The sequence below is a fragment of the Balaenoptera ricei genome, chromosome 12 (assembly GCF_028023285.1).
Source record: "Balaenoptera ricei isolate mBalRic1 chromosome 12, mBalRic1.hap2, whole genome shotgun sequence".
Classification (NCBI taxonomy): Eukaryota; Metazoa; Chordata; class Mammalia; order Artiodactyla; family Balaenopteridae; genus Balaenoptera; species Balaenoptera ricei.
The window spans coordinates 22,054,149-22,071,886 of NC_082650.1; the positions used below are offsets into that span (position 1 = coordinate 22,054,149).

At 38.1% G+C, this 17,738-nt stretch overlaps 1 protein-coding gene across 1 annotated transcript in view; it reads right to left on the bottom strand.

Annotated features, from left to right (window-relative positions):
- AIG1 (androgen induced 1) overlaps positions 1-17,738 on the bottom strand; it is a 227,381-nt gene that overhangs the window by 180,333 nt on the left and 29,310 nt on the right.

Below are 17,738 nucleotides of genomic sequence, written 5' to 3' on the forward strand. Positions count from 1 at the left end.
ACTCAAGAATCGCTCTAGAGATGGATACATCTTGAGAGGGCAGCATATTATGAAAATTATTCCATACTTTTGAATTGCTTTGTCTTCAAAAATCTTTGATTTAAAGATATATGTGGCAAAGTTTATGACATGTTTGATATTTAAATTGAGCACATATGGGCAAAAATCTAAGTTGCTCTGGTAGCCAGAATGCTCCCAGACATGAGCTTAGAAATGTGTTACTAAGTGATGAAGAGAAAGTACTATGAAAATTCTTTCTTTGGAACACTCTCCAGAAGCTCCATATAGGAGTGGCATTGGCAATGTTTTTCTTTAGGTCTCTCAACTCCCTCTTTGTTGTAAAACTCTTAATAGGATATTATGATTTAGTTACTTATTAACACTACCAAATCATAAGGCAATAAATGACAGGTCTTGGGGTTATGCCACTAAATTAATTCCTTTGTTTAATTCATTTTTATTTTTTATGTTATTGCAGTAAGAACACTTAACATGAGATCTACCCTCTTACCAATTTTAAGTGTACCACACAGTATTATTAATTACAGGCACAATGTTGTAAAAAAGGTCTCTAGAATTCATTCACCTTCCATAACTGAAACTTCATACCCGTTGATTAGCAACTCCTCATTTCCCCCTCTGCCCACTGCCTAGCAACCACCATTCTACTCTCTTCTATGAATTTGATTATTTTAGATACCTTGTATAAGTGGAATCATGCAGTATTTGTCCTTCTGTGACTGGCTTATTTCACTTAGCATAATGTGTCAAGCTACTAAACTAAGGTCTTTAAATTGAATAAATATAGTCAACATGTGAAAAGGCTCTCTACAGATACATAATGACAAAAGCATGTTTACACAAACCATTTTCTGGGAGGTGTCTTTTATATAGAAAAATTGGCCCCTGTCTTAAGTCCAATCAACAGGTCTGTCTTACCTTAATGTTGAAAGCATATTGTAAATAATGTATACATCGATTTTAGTAATATTATAATCTCTGTGGACCCAAATTCCTTTGGTGTTTTTCCAAATCACATAGTAAATATAGAGATTGAGATGACTATTTCTACTTGAACATTATCATGAAACATTCTGCACAGGGCTGCATGTAACCAGCTCCAGTGATGCCCAAATTATCTTTGTGCCTGAATTAATCTCTGATAAGAAAATTCTTTAAATTTTTCATGTCATGAGGACAACATTTAGAAAAAATATATGTGTGTGTGTGTGTGTGTGTGTGTGTGTGTGTGTGTGTTTGGTAGTCACCACAATTGAACACGTTGTAAAGGCTATACATGAAATATACTCCAGTCAAATTTTGCACCCAAAATCATGATATACTGCATTTTTCCAAAAGCGTGTTATAGTAATATAATGATCATCTATATGGTAGTCTACAACATGTAATGTGCTTTTATATAGTTGCTATGCAAGTTGGCCTTTCCCCCTTTCCCACTGGATATTCCTTCTCAGTCTCTTTGCTAGTTCCTCCCAAACTTCTCAACCTCTAAACTCTGTGTACCCCAGGGCTCAGATATTGGACTGCTTCTCTTTTCCAGCCACATTCACTACATTGGAGATCTGATCCAGTCTCCTGACTTTGAATACCATCTCTGATAAGGACTCCTATCCACATTTACATCTCTAGCCCAGACCTCTCCCTTGAAGTCCAACTATCTATTCAACATCCTCATTTGAATGTTTCAAATAGGCATCTCAAACTTCACAGGTCCAACATCAAACTCCTTGTGTTCTCCAACAAATATGCTCCTCCCACAGTCATCCTCATCTCCATGGATGGCAACTTTGACTTCATAGTAACGCAGCCCCCAAGCTCTGCTCATGCAATTCATTAGCAAATCCTGATGGCTCTATTTTAAAAAGTCATCTCCAGAGTCTGACACTTTGTACCACTTCTAGTGCTACCTCCACGGTCCGTGTCACCACCAACTCTCCCCTAGATTGTTGGAAAAGCTCCCATCTGACCACCTTGCTTTTCTGCCTTTCTCCACTCTATTCTACACAGACGCCAGAATGAGGTTGTGAAAAGTCAGATCATGTCACTCTGCTCAAAGTCCTTCAAGAGCTTCCTATCTCATGTGCAGTAAAAGCCAAAGTCCTCAATTGCATGTTCCACAAGGCCCTCCCCTGTCTCCTGCCACTGGCCCCCTCCCTCACCCTGCTCCAGCCCCAGTGCTCTCCTCTTTGGAGCCTCTAAACTTGCTGTTTCCTTGAACTACTTACTCACTGTCTTCATTCAAACATTAGCTTGCAGTGAGGCCTTCCCTGTAACTCTCTGTAAAATGTCCACCCCTCCTCCCCAGTGACACTCCCTAGCTCTCTTCTCTGCCTTTTCTTTTTCTTTACAAGAAACATTTTTTATATCCTCCCCTTTCTCTCACTAGAATCTGATATCCCTGAAGGTTGGGATTTGTTGTATATGTTATTCCCTGGCGCTCAATAAATACTTGCCAAATGAATGAATGAATAATCGAATTTTAACTCTTTTTGTCTTCTTGCTTAGAATACAGTGGCCTGGCCTGCTCAAAATCATTCAACCAGTATGTTTTGCAGGCTGACTGTGAACCCAGGTCTTTTGATGGAAAGCTCATCCTCTTTCTACCAATGCTTGCTTATTAACTTGTAATACCACATTCTTACCATCTCAGGGGGTGGGCCTGGTTTTCTGATTACTCACTTTTAACCCCAAATATCTACCAGTGCATGTCTCAACAGAAGAACATAAAAAATGTTCACTAAAAGTACAGAGAAGGATTTTACCCAGAGAAGATGGTAACCACTTCCTGTCTATATTGTGAGCCCATCAAGGACAAAGATTACATTTTATTCATTCTCAAATCACCAGTGCTTGGTTCAGTGCTTGGAACAAGGCTGGAGCTAAATGTATGCTCAATCAAGAAAGAGAACCATATTAAGCTAACCTTAACCAGGATCATCGAAAATGTTGACAGCACAGCTGACAGGTGTCATGGCATTCTTCCCCTTGCTCATTCACAGAGCAGCCAGGACACCTGATGGGAACTCTGCTACTTCACGAATCTACAGTTGCAATAAATGAGGAAGGCCGAAGCCTTGCTCTTCAGCAAAAATTATATCCTTGGTCAATAGCACTGTGGTCAACCACAGGTACTTACTTTGTGCCAAGATCTTTGCCTGGTGCTTAACAATCTTATTTAACTACCACAAGAGTCCTTTAAGATAGGTATTGTATCACCATTTTACAAACTATAACTATATAACTATGAGAGGTAGAGTGAATTCCTCAAGCTTGTATACATTCCACTATCAGTCAGTCTTGGAATTAGCCCTCTTGACTTCTACACAATGTTTTATGTCCCCACACAAAAGCTTCTTTTAAATATGAAAGATAATAGACATTATATTTGCCTCGCCTCCCAAGGTATAAAAGAAAGCAAATATTCTGGTTCTGAAACTTACAGCTTTCTGTTACGTTTCTCCACATTCTTTTACATTTACTTAATTCTTATTTCAACACTGTAATAGAAATGGGGAGTTCTAAACGGGTACAATCTTTCAGGGATGTAATCTGAACAGATGAATCAAAAGTCTTTAAAATACTTTTATAAATGCACCTTACTGGGTCACAAAAACTTACAGACAAGAATGTTTATTTCACTGGAGTTTATACTATTAACAATCTGGAAATTGTTAAACTGACCAAAATGACGTATTTAAAACTTGAAGGAATGGTGGGATGTTTATATATCCTTGAAACATCATACCTTTGAACAACAGTTACCAACTTGTGAAAATACTCATATAATCAAGTGTGAAAAACAAGTAACAAAAAGTAACCACAGATGACTATAGTTAATGGTATTGTATTGCTTATTTGAAAGTTGCTAAGAGAAGGATCTCAAAAGTTCTCATCACACACGAAGTAACCATAACCGCAACAGCAACGACTAATATAACTGAATGCTGACTGTGTGCCAGGCACTGAGCTACGCTCTCTACTAACCCTTCTCATTTAATCCTCACAATAACCCCGGGAGCCAGGGACTCCAATAATCTCGATATTACAGATGAGGGAATACAGGCCCAGAAAAATATTTGATATAGAGCATGATCTCAAGTTTTTGTAAAACATACAAAGAAACAGAGACCTAAAAATACAGGTTTTAGTCAGGATACCTGAAGCAATCGATGGACATGATCCTATAAGGGTATATAGTATGCCAGGATACTATGTTCTAGTGATGGACTACCAGTAAGCTGACATCCATTGAAAATCTTATCACAGTTTAACTGATTTTTTCAAGTGGAAAAATATACACTTACAAGCTGAACATTTTATTCAAATTATAACTCACTATGTCTAATTGGTAATAAAATAAAAATAGTGCTGGCCTCATATTTGCTTGTATTCTCTTTCTTTCCCTGCCATCACTTTCACCTTTGTGCATTTTCTTTCCCACATATTCTAAAGTGGAATCAGAGAAGTTTTTCCATTCATATTTCTGAGAACTTGTTGAAAACTTGTAATGAAAACAGTAAGCTAAAGCATAAACTAATTATGTCAAAGCTTCTCACACTATTTCCCCTTAGGAATTACCTAGCATTGTTTGAAACTAGTTACACTGTTTTTCAGGAGAAAAAAACAAGCATTAATTTACTATCCCTATAAGAGTTTTGAAAACAGATATGTTTTGATAGCTCAGCTTGAAGATGTACTTTCTATGAACTTTCCTGCTATTCAGAGCTATGAAGTAGATGAAAACAATTACCTGTGTGTCTGGGTGAGTTGTTAGATTGGGATTTGGTTTGTATTCAGATCAAGTTAAGAAAATGTTTACAGTGCGTCTCTGTCCTAAGAGAACTCACAGAATCAACAAGTCGTTCCAGTACTTATTAGTGTGAGGGACACACCTACTGAATTAGCCTTGGGGAAAAAAAATCTTAAACAGGCATTTTAAATTGTGGCTACCTGTATAGCCTGGGCTATCTTCTGGAAAGGAACAGTAGATTTGTTAATATATGTGGAAATACACAGGGCAGAACCTGGTTCTCCGACTTGCCTCTTTCTAAGCTCTGATATTTATTTATGGGCTCACCATCCCAAACCACTATCATTTTATCACAAGCAGAAGACTAGCTCACATCTGTGTTTTGCAAATGCTTTTACATCAGCCTGGTATGCATTTTAATTTCAGTCCACCTAGTGCACTATTACTCCTCCTTCAAGACCCGCTCCTCTCTCCTTGACAAAGCACAGCTGCAGGGATGAAATACACCTTGGTGCTGAGATTTTATATTGTATATTGGTTTACCCTTGAATTTATGTCGCTGTATTTAGGTGTTCATTTCTGTCTGGCTGCCCTAGAAGACTGTGAGCTTTTCCTGAAGAAGAGCATAATGTTCTATTCATCTTCAGATTCTTAGGCCCAGTTCACCTGCTTGAGGGCTCAGCTGCTCTTAGGAAAGTTCTTTTTACACTCTGAACTTCAGTTTCCTCTTCTGTAAAAGGGTCATAAGAATATATAACACACAGATTTACTGTGATGATTTAACAAGATCCTGCACGTGGAAGCACCTGCAACCTAGGCTCTCAATGACTGCTGACTTGAATTGCTGCAACACACGTCAAAATAGTAAGTCAGAATGGAGCAAAATGCCTAAGACCTAGATCCTCACGACATGATTATCAGAGGAGTAAATATAGTAAACAGAAACCAAAGGGTGTAGACCAGCGGTTCTCTGAGTTACAAGAGCTTCAAATATATGATGAAAGCGATGGCCTTTCTCCCCCTATGCACACATACTCAATTTTGTGTGGAATTTCAGGGACTCTCCAAACCTCCTGAAGTTCAGTCATGGTCCCTCAAGTATATAGACATCAGAACAAGGCCCTACCATAGACAATCCTGTACACAGACTAGATTACCCTGGTCCAGATGAATTCAGCTTCCTTCTCTGACTGCTCTAGTGTCAGTTCATCCTAAACTGCACAAGGCTCTGGCCACCCTCCAGGCCCAGTAGAACACCTATGGAATCACTCTCAACCGTGAAGTGTCCCCTCCTCGGATATGGATAGAGGGAAACCAAAATGTGAAGATCCTGCTTTGCTGGATTCTTTTCTGGGATTTAACATTATATCTGAAAAAAGAACTAGACTGAACATTTCAAGGCTTTAGGTTCTTCTCATTCATCGTAAAGGCAAACATTTACAAAGTCAGGGTGAACTTTTGTCTCAAGTAGGGTTGGGTTTTGGTCAGAGAGCTCCTGGGCACACAAAATAAGATGCTAATTCTCTCAAGTCTCCACTAAGCTTAATGCATATATATCTCTCTAGTCAAAATACAGCTTAATGCATATATCTCTCCATCCAAACCTCATAATGTTTATTTACATGTTCTGGTATCAACTGTAAATATTTTAACTCCTATACAGTTCTCTGCCTCTGGAGATCTGAGGGACAATCTCAGGAGAGCAACCGGTAACACTGACTACAGTGTTATAGGGTTGCCAGGAATTTTCCTGGAGATGATCTTTACTCAGCGGATTATTTCCCCACACATTATTTCTCTAGAGATCCCTTGTGTACACTTTAATAGAACTCTCTTAGACCTGGAATCAGGTGCCGCTTCTTCCCTGTTTTAAAAACACCTGTAACACGGCACTCATCAAATCACACAGTAATTACCTGTTGATGTTTCTGTTTCACCTTCTATATTGTGAGAGCCCATGAGCAAAGATGATGTCTTATTCATCTTTGCATCCCCAGGGCCTAACACAGTGCCTATTTATAAAAGCAACTGTGGAGGGAGAACACAAACATGAAAGGCGGGCTTCCCTGGTGGCGCAGTGGTTAAGAATCCGCCTGCCAATGCAGGGGACACGGGTTCGAGCCCTGGTCCGGGAAGATCCCACATGCTGTGGAGCAACTAAGCCCATGTGCCACAATTACTGAGCCTGCACTCTAGAGCCCACGAGCCACAAGTACTGAAGTCCACGCACCTAGAGCCCGAGCTGCACAACGAAGAGTAGCCCCCGCTTGACGCAACTAGAGAAATCCAAGCGCAGCAACAAAGACCCAATGCAGCCAAAAATAAATAAATTTATTTTTAAAAAAAAAACATGAAAGGCATGTTTCTTGCCTTCAAGAAGTTCAGAGTGGGGGGGATCAAAACAGATAAACACGATGCAATATAACATTAGAGTCGAGACTGGTGGGGAAGGATGAGATGAGGTCTCACTAGAGTGTCCTATCTGCGTTGAGTTCTGGAGAATGAGTAGGAGGCCAGAAGGAGGGGGATGGATGAGGAGAGGGGTGTGCCTGTTCTGGGCAGAAGCAGCAGCACTTCTGAAGCGCGAGCAGAGTGATGGAAGGGACGGCGAGCAGTTCTGGAGAACTAACGTCAAGAGAGGAGACAAGAGAAGCAGAGAGGGGCTCCAGTAGGGCCAGGTTTAGAAATCCATGGCGAGGAGTTCGGCCTTTATGTCAAAGGAGAAATAGAAGCCCTGTACGATTTTAAACAGAGGAGCAGCACATTTAGGAGAGCTCACCCTGAGAGCAGATAACAGCTTGGAGTGTGAGAATATTGAAGGCAGAGGAGCCAATCAGGAGGCTGTTTAGGAAGGCCAGGTGTGAGGGGATGTGGGAACAGAAAAATAGTAGTGGATATAGAGAAGAAGACCGAGACTGCAGAATATTAAGGATACTAAGGAGGAAGACTAGCCAGGATGTTGTCACTGGACATGGGAGGAGAAAGGAGAAAGAAGAGTCAATAACCACCTCCCAGTTTCAGGCCCACTGTAAAGGGTGCCACTCACCAAAATGCAGAGCATGTTACAAAGTATCCGTTTTTGACATTAATTTTAAGGTGTCATTGGGGCACTAAATGGAGAAATCCAACGAGTAGCTGGACAGAGGTGTTTGTGGCATAGGATATTTCAAGACAGCCTTCGAAAATATCAGAATGCTGATTTATCGATGAAACCACAGAGATGAATGAGTTCCACTAGAATGAGAGTTCACAATCAGAAAACGAGTCTGAAGCTGGCCGTGTGCAATACCAACATTTGCAGGACAAAGAGAGCCTGGAAAATGGCCTGATGAAGAGTGTCAGAGAGGGAAGAGAAAGACCAGGAGAGGATGATGAACGTCAAGGAAGCCATGACAGAAGAGTTCCATGGAGAAGGAGTATTTCAATAACCTCAAATATTGAAAAGAAGCTGGAGAAGTACAAATGTTTCCACTGAATCTGACAATGAGGAGATTTTGTGTCTTGATGAGAAAAGCAATTTCAACAGACATCAGGAGCCAGTGTGAGAAGTCATTTGGAGCTGAGACACTGAAGTCAGTGAATAAGAAATATTCTTTCCCAAAGCATGTCTGGGGAAGGGAAGAAAAACAGAAGAGTAATTAGAAGGAATTCCAAGAGACTTCTGAAACTCTGAAGCAGTATGCTCTCACTGACTCATGCATGATTTATTAAATTTTGAAGATTTGTTTTATTTAATGGGAAATCCGCTTGATGGTAAATCCAACAAGTTTATCACTTAGTCACCTGGATAATATTTTGATCATTAATTATAAAATTTTTAATCTCTGGTGATTGGTGAAGTAAGTCAAAGATGTAGAAAGGTAGGTCCAGGATATAATTTATTTGTTTAGAATGGGTCTTTGCTTCAAGTCAATGAATTTGGTTCAGATACTTAAAATACACATTGGTTTCTTCATTCAACTATGCAATTACCCAAGACAGTAAGTCAGTCTGCTTCTCAATATTCTCTGTCATTCTTCCCACACCCATCTGCTGCTTTTAAGATTTCCAGAGATTCCATCTGGACAAGACATACTGCATCTCACCTACCTTAAACCACCAACCAAAAAAACTCCCACCTCCTCCTCAAGGCACAGGGGCACTTCCTCTCTTCAGCTTCAAAATAGTTTCTCCATAACATTTTGCTTGAGGTTGTGAGTCTAAAGGAAGATTTTGCTTCTATACAAACTAGAAGCAGCTCTCTAACTAAAAGGAGGGCACATAACTAGGAATAAAGCTAATAAAAATGTGCGAGACCACCACATAGAAAACCACAAACCTTTACTAAGATAAGGTTAAAGGAGCCCTAAAGAAATGGAGGAATATACTATGTTCCTGGAAGGTACAATATTGCAAAATGTGAATTCTCCCTAAATGGATAACATTCAATGTTATTTCCATTAATATCCTAATTTTTGTGTGTAAAAAATGGCAAGCTGATTCTAAAATTAAATGGAAATGTAAAAGGCCGAGAGGAATAAAAACAACCTTGAAGAGTAAAGTTGGAGGACTTACTTACACTACCAGCTATCAAGGTTTAATTTATAGTTACTGTAATTATAAGTGTGGGGCATTGGTGCAAGAATAGATAGACCAATGGAACAGAAGAGAATCCAGACACAGACAGACACATAAACAGTCACCTGATCTATAACAAAGCTGCCACTGCCATTCTTTGGGCAAAAGAACAGATATCCACATGAGAGAAAATGATCTTTGACTCCTACTTCCCACGAGACACAAAAATCACTACCAGATGGATGATAAATGTGAAAAGTGAAATGACAAAACTTCTGGAAATATAGCATAGGGGAATATCTTCATGATCTTGGATTATATAACTATTTCTTAAAAGGACAAAAGAAAGCATGTACAGTAATGGAACAGATTAATAAATTGAGCTTCATTGAAAGTAAGAACTTCAATTGATCGAAAGGCACCATGAAGAGCGAAGACAAGATATCTTGAAAGAAAATATATTTGTAATATATATATATATACTTCTGAAATAGGACTCCTATATATATGTATATGTATATATTAATATACATACATATACATATACATATACACATCTATCCATATATTAATATATATACGTATATATATTAATATATACGTATATATATTAATATATGTATTTTAAAAGCCTCCTACAAATCAGAAAAGAAAGACTACCCAAATTTTTTTAAATGGCAAAGGACTTTAACAGGTACTGCATAAAAGAGGCTATTCAAATGGCCAATAAGCAAATAAAAAATTTTAACATTATTAGTGATTAGAGAAATATAAATTAAAACACAATGAAGTATTAATGTATAACCCCCAGATAGCTAAATTAAAATAATAAAATAAAATAAATTTTAAAAAATTGGCACCATAAATTGTTGGTGAAGATATAGAATAACTGGAACTTTTAAACATTGCTGGCAGGAATGTAAAATTTTAAAGCCACTCTGGAAAACCGTTTGGCAGTATCTACTAAACTAAACATAAGTGTAGTCTATATTAACCTAGCAATTCTACTCCTAGGCAGACATACACGTGCAACAAACACATACACCACCATGTTCATAGATGCATTATTCTTAATAGCTTTAAACTGAAACTAACCCAGAAGTGCATCAGCAATAGAAAGGAAAGTAAATTTTAAAATACACAAAGTAGAATCCTACATGGCAATGAAAAAGGAGAAATCACTGCTACATGCAAACACATGAATGAACCACACAGACACAATACTGAGCAAAAGAAGCTGGACCACAAAACCCGGCACAAATGCATGATTCCATTTCTATAGAAATCAAGAACAGGCAGCACTAGTCTATAGTGATAGAGGCCATAAGAGTGGTTACCTTTGAGGGGGTGATGACAGGGAGGGGCCAAGGGTGGCTTCTGGGGTGCTGGTGTTTGATATCTTGACCTGGGTGGTGGTTACACAGATATGTTCCCTTTGTAAACGTTTTTTGAGCTACTCATGTAAGATCTGCGCACTTCTCAGTATATCTGTTGTGCTTAGAAAATAAATAAATAAACAAATAAAATAAAATAAACAAGTGAGTGAGTGAATAAATAAATGTATAAGGGACACAGTAAGGAGGTATGGTCAAGTGTATGGAATCATGGCATTCCACACTAATACACCTATAGTCCAGGGGTTTAAAAGGCATTTCTAACAGTAAATATCTCAGAAAGTTAAATACCTGCGTGTATACCACATATATGTGTCTGTTTGAAACTGGCAAAGGCAAGTGTTAATATTCTCACGTACAGTTAAAAGTGTAATTTTATACACCAGAGCCAGGTTCTGGGTCCCATCCAGCTGAAGTTGTTAAGTGAGAATTCTCTGAGCTGCAAACTGCCCTTTTTTTTTGTATTCCTAGAAATAGAGGTTAGATCAGGGAAAAGGAAAAGCAAGGAGTTCTATTTCGCTTGTTGCGCTATCATATAGACACCACGAATGACCATCAGGGTCAGAAGATGTCTTCCCTTTCAAGCCTTTTCGCTTGGGTTTAGGTTTCTCGAGATACTGTCTTAAGTTGAGTAAATTTTTCTTAAGTGTTATGTAGCAGGTAAGAAATCTCACAGAAAACTTGTACCTTCCATTTTCAGTAGAGTAAATCTGGAATGTTCCTAAACTAGGTTTGACTCTAGAGCCTGCAGCTCACTTTACAATAATCTCACCCAGTAAACACAGTACGAGAAAGCTGCCATGGAGTCACCTCTGACCACATAGGATATATCTTCCTTGTACTCTAAAAATACTTTTTACATAACTGTCAATTGAGAGATGTAATTCAGCATGAAAGCTTTTGTGCAGCCATTCTGACAGGTCGAAACATTGATGCAAAACATATAACTCCAGTTAAAACAACAATAATTCAAGCACATAAATTTTCCGAGGGAAGTTTTCTGTAAAACCATGCTGTCCATCATCTGTTTAACCAGACCATGAATTTAATGAAAGTGTTTGTTCTTCGTTTCCCTCTTTTAGAAGAAACACAACCAACCAAACACAAAGAACCACAGGAACCAAAACACATGAAAGATATTAAATTAGAAGTGTTTCCAAGTTATCACGGTGTAAGGATACTTCAGTGATTTCCAAGTTTTCAGAAAAGACTTGTAACTCAGGGGTTCTGAGAACGAGTATTACAGAAGATATCCCTTCCACCTCTGATTCAGAATTCTTCTCCCCTTCCTTGTGTCCTTCTGAATTGTCTTGTCCCCTTCAGAGTCTTCACTAAGGCTCTTTCCCCTCTGCTTTTCAGCCACTTGGAACAAAGGCTAAATGGTAAGTAAACAAATGATGAGGTTTCCACATACAGCCAGTTGGCATGTTTTCATTGCTTGCACTTGGAGGGGAGGAATTTTTCCAGTTTACGTTTAAGGACTCACATTTTCACTTCTAGTTTGAAAATATCTCAGTTCACTCGCAACATCACTAGAATTTTGTATAGTTAGTTCCCACAATCTAGATGATAGATATTTGCGTCTATGGCAATGTTATAGATAAGTTATCACTTTGCTCCATCTAAATAAACTGTCCACATAGGTTATTTACTCATGACACATCTCTACAATGTGTAGGCATCTTTATATTGAAATGAATCTTTTAAAAAAAATTATTTATTTAATTTATTTATTTTTGGCTGTGTTGGGTCTTTGTTGCTGTGTGCAGGCTTTCTCTAGTTGCGGAGAGCAGGGGCTATTCTTCGTTGCAGTGCATGGGCTTCTCATTGTGGTGGAGCACGAGCTCTAGGCGTGCAGGCTTCAGTAGTTGCAGCACACAGGCCCAGTAGTTGTGGCGCACGGGCTTAGTTGCTCTGCAGCATGTGGGATCTTCCCAGACCACGGCTCGAACCCATGTCCCCTGCATTGGCAGGCAGATTCTTAACCACTGCACCACCAGGGAAGCCCCACTTTGTGTTGATTTTAAATGTACACTCCAGCAACAAATACAGATTCACTGGTAACGGCCTAAGTCATATTTGAATGCTAGATACTTGTGCTTAAAGTGTACACAAATCTTCAGGACTCTGCGATATTATAAAAAAATAAAGTGGCGACAAGCCTCTTAGACAGCCTCATCCACCAGAGGGCAGACAGCAGAAGCAAGAAGAACTATAATCCTGCAGCCTGTGGAACAAAAACCACATTCACAGAAAGACAGGCAAGATGAAAAGGCAGAGGGCTATGTACCAGATGAAGGAACAAGATAAAACCCCAGAAAAACAACTAAATGAAGTGGAGATAGGCAACCTTCCAGAAAAAGAATTCAGAATAATGACAGTGAAGATGATCCAGGACCTCGGAAAAAAAATGAAGGCAAAGATCAAGAAGATGCAAGAAATGTTTAACAAAAACCTAGAAGAATTAAAGAACAAACAAACAGAAATGAACAATACAATAATTGAAATGAAAAATACACTAGAAGGAATCAATAGCAGAATAACTGAGGCAGAAGAACGGATAAGTGACCTGGAAGACAGAATGGTGGAATTCACAGCTGCAGAACAGAATAAAGAAAAAAGAGTGAAAAGAAATGAAGACAGCCTAAGAGACCTCTGGGACAACATTAAATGCAACAACATTCTCATTATAGGGGTCCCAGAAGGAGAAGAGAGAGAGAAAGGACCAGAGAAAATATTTGAAGAGATTACAGTCGAAAACTTCCCTAACATGAGAAAGGAAATAGTCACCCAAGTCCAGGAAGCACAGACAGTCCCATACAGGATAAACCCAAGGAGAAACATGCCAAGACACATAGTAATCAAATTGGTAAAAATTAAAGACAAAGAAAAATTATTGAAAGCAGCAAGGGAAAAACAACAAATAACATACAAGGGAACTCCCATAAGGTTAACAGCTGATTTCTCAGCAGAAACTCTGCAAGCCAGAAAGGAGTGGCATGATATGTTTAAGGTGATGAAAGGGAAGAACTTACAACCAAGATTACTCTACCCGGCAAGGATCTCATTCAGATTCGACGGAGAAATCAAAAGCTTTACAGACAAGCAAAAGCTAAGAGAATTCAGCACCACCAAACCAGCTCTACAACAAATGCTAAAGGAACTTCTCTAAGTGGGAAACACAAGAGAAGAAAAGGACCTACAAAAACAAACCCAAAACAATTAAGAAAATGGTCATAGGAACATACATATCGATAATTACCTTAAACGTGAATGGATTAAATGCTCCAACCAAAAGACACAGGCTTGCTGAATGGGTACAAAACCAAGACCCATCTATATGCTGTCTACAAGAGACCCACTTCAGACCTAGGGACACATACAGACTGAAAGAGAAGGGATGGAAAAAGATATTCCATGCAAATGGAAATCAAAACAAAGCTGGAGTAGCAATACTCATATCAGATAAAATAGACTTTAAAATAAAGAATGTTACAAGAGACAAGGAAAGACATTACATAATGATCAAGGGATCAATCCAAGAAGAAGATATAATAATTATAAATATATATGCACCCAACATAGGAGCACCTCAATACATAATGCAACTGCTAAGAGCTATAAAAGAGGAAATCAACAGTAACACAGTAATAGTGGGGAACTTTAACACCTCACTTACACCAATGGACAGATCATCCAAAATGAAAATAAATAAGGAAACAGAAGCTTTAAATGACACAATAGCCCAGATAGATTTAATTGATATTTATAGGACATTCCATCCAAAAACATCAGATTACACTTTCTTCTCAAGTGTGCATGGAACATTCTCCAGGATAGATCACATCCTGGGTCACAAATCAAGCCTCAGTAAATTTAAGAAAATTGAAATCATATCAAGCATCTTTTCTGACCACAACGCTATGAGATTAGAAATGAATTACAGGGAAAAAAACGTAAAAAACACAAATACATGGAGGCTAAACAGTACGTTACTAAATAACCAAGAGATCAATAAAGAGATCAAAGAGGAAAACAAAAAATACCTAGAGACAAATGACAATGAAAACACGACGATCCAAAACCTATGGGATGCAGCAAAAGCAGTTCTAAGAGGGAAGTTTATAGGTATACAGCCTACCTGAAGAAACAAGAAAAATCTCGAATAAACAATCTAACCTTACACCTAAAGGAACTAGAGAAAGAAAAACAAACAAAACCCAAAGTTAGGAGAAGGAAAGAAATCATAAAGATCAGAGCAGAAATAAATGAAATAGAAACAAAGAAAACAATAGCAAAGATCAATAAAACTAAAAGCTGATTCTTTGAGAAGATAAACAAAATTGATAAAGCATTAGCCAGACTCATCAAGAAAAAGAGGGAGAGGACTCAAGTCAATAAAATTAGAAACGAAAAAGGAGAAGTTACAACAGACACCGCAGAAATACAAAGCATCCTAAGAGACTACCACAAGCAACTCTATGTCAATAAATTGGACAACCTGGAAGAAATGGACAAATTCTTAGAAAGGTATAACCTTCCAAGACTGAACCAGGAAGAAATAGAAAATATGAACAGACCAATCACAAATAATGAAATTGAAACTGTGATTAAAAATCTTCCAACAAACAAAAGCCCAGGACCAGATGGCTTCACAGGTGAATTCTATCAAACATTTAGAGAAGAGCTAACACCCATCCTTCTCAAACTCTTCCAAAAAATTGCGGAGGAAGGAACATTCCCTAACTCATTCAATGAGGCCACCATCACCCTGATACCAAAACCAGACAAAGATAATACAAAAAAAAAAAAATTACAGACCAATATCACTGATGAATATATATGCAAAAATCCTCAACAACATACTAGCAAACAGGATCCAGCAACACATTAAAAGGATCATACACCGTGATCAAGTGGGATTTATCCCAGGGATGCAAGGATTCTTCAGTATACGTAAATCAATCAATGTGATAAACCATATTAACAAATTGAAGAATAAACACCATATGATCATCTCAATAGATGCAGAAAAAGCTTTCGACAAAATTCAACACCCATTTATGATAAAAACTCTCCAGAAAGTGGGCATAGAGGGAACCTACCTCAACATAATAAAGGCCATATATGACAAACCCACAGCAAACATCATTCTCAATGGTGAAAAACTGAAAGCATTTCCTCTAAGATCAGGAACAAGACAAGATGTCCACTCTCACCACTATTATTCAACATAGCTTTGGAAGTCCTAGCCACAGCAATCAGAGAAGAAAAAGAAATAAAAGGAATACAAATTGGAAAAGAAGAAGTAAAACTGTCACTCTTCACAGATGACATGATACTATACATTGAGAATCCTAAAGATGCCACCAGAAAACTACTAGAGCTAATCAATGAATTTGGTAAAGTTGCAGGATACAAAATTAATACACAAGAATCTCTTGCATTCCTATACACTAATGATGAAAAATCTGAAAAAGAAATTAAGGAAACACTCCCATTTACCATTGCAACAAGATGAATAAAATACCTAGGAATAAACCTGCCTAGGGAGACAAAAGACCTGTATGCAGAAAACTATAAGACACTGATGAAAGAAATTAAAGATGGTACCAACAGATGGAGAGATATACCATGTTCTTGGATTGGAAGAATCAATATTGTGAAAATGACTATACTATCGAAAGCAATCTCAGATTCAATGCAATTCCTATATACATTACCAATGGCATTTTTTATGGAACTAGAACAAAAAATCTTAAAATTTGTGTGGAGACACAAAAGACCTCAAATAGCCAAAGCAGTCTTGAGGGAAAAAAACGGAGCTGGAGGAATCAGACTACCTGACTTCAGACTATGCTACAAAGCTACAGTAATCAAGACAATATGGTACTGGCACAAAAACAGAAACATAGATCAATGGAACAAGATAGAAAGCCCAAAGATAAATCCACACACCTATGGTCAACTAATCTATGACAAAGGAGGCAAGGATATTCAATGGAGAAAAGACAGTCTCTTCAATAAGTGGTGCTGGGAAAACTGGACAGCTGCATGTAAAAAAATGAAATTAGAACACTCCCTAACACCATACACAAAAATAAACTCAAAGTGGATTAGAGACCTAAATGTAAGACCGGACACTGTAAAACTCTTAGAGGAAAACATAGGAAGAACACTCTTTGACATAAATCACAGCAAGATCTTTTTTGATCCACCTCCTAGAGTAATGGAAATAAAAACAAAAATAAACAAATGGGACCTAATGAAACTTAAAAGCTTTTGCAAAGCAAAGGAAACTACAAACAAGACGAAAAGACAACCCTCAGAATGGGAGAAAATATTTGCAAACGAATCAACAGACAAAGGATTAATCTCCAAAATATATAAACAGCTCACGTAGCTCAATATTAAAAAAACAAACAACCCAATCCAAAAATGGGCAGAAGACCTAAATAGACATTTCTCCAAAGAAGACATACAGATGGCCAAGAAGCATATGAAAAGCTACTCAACATCATTAATTATTAGAGAAATGCAAATCAAAACTACAATGAGGTATCACCTCACACCAGTTAGTATGGGCATCATCAGAAAATCTCCAAACAACAAATGCTGGAGAGGGTGTGGAGAAAAGGGAACCCTCTTGCACTGTTGGTGGGAATGTAAATTGATACAGCCACTATGGAGAACAGTATGGAGCTTCATTAAAAAACTAAAAATAGAATTACCATATGACCCAGCGATCCCACTACTGGGCATATACCCTGAGAAAACCATAATTCAAAAAGACACATGCACCCCAATGTTCATTGCAGCACTATTTACAATAGCCAGGTCATGGAAGCAACCTAAATGCCCATCGACAGACGAATGGATAAAGAAGATGTGGTACATATATACAATAGAATATTAGTCAGCCATAAAAATGAACAAAATTGGGTCATTTGTAGAGACGTGGATGGATCTAGAGACTGTCATACAGAGTGAAGTAAGTCAGAAAGAGAAAAACAAAT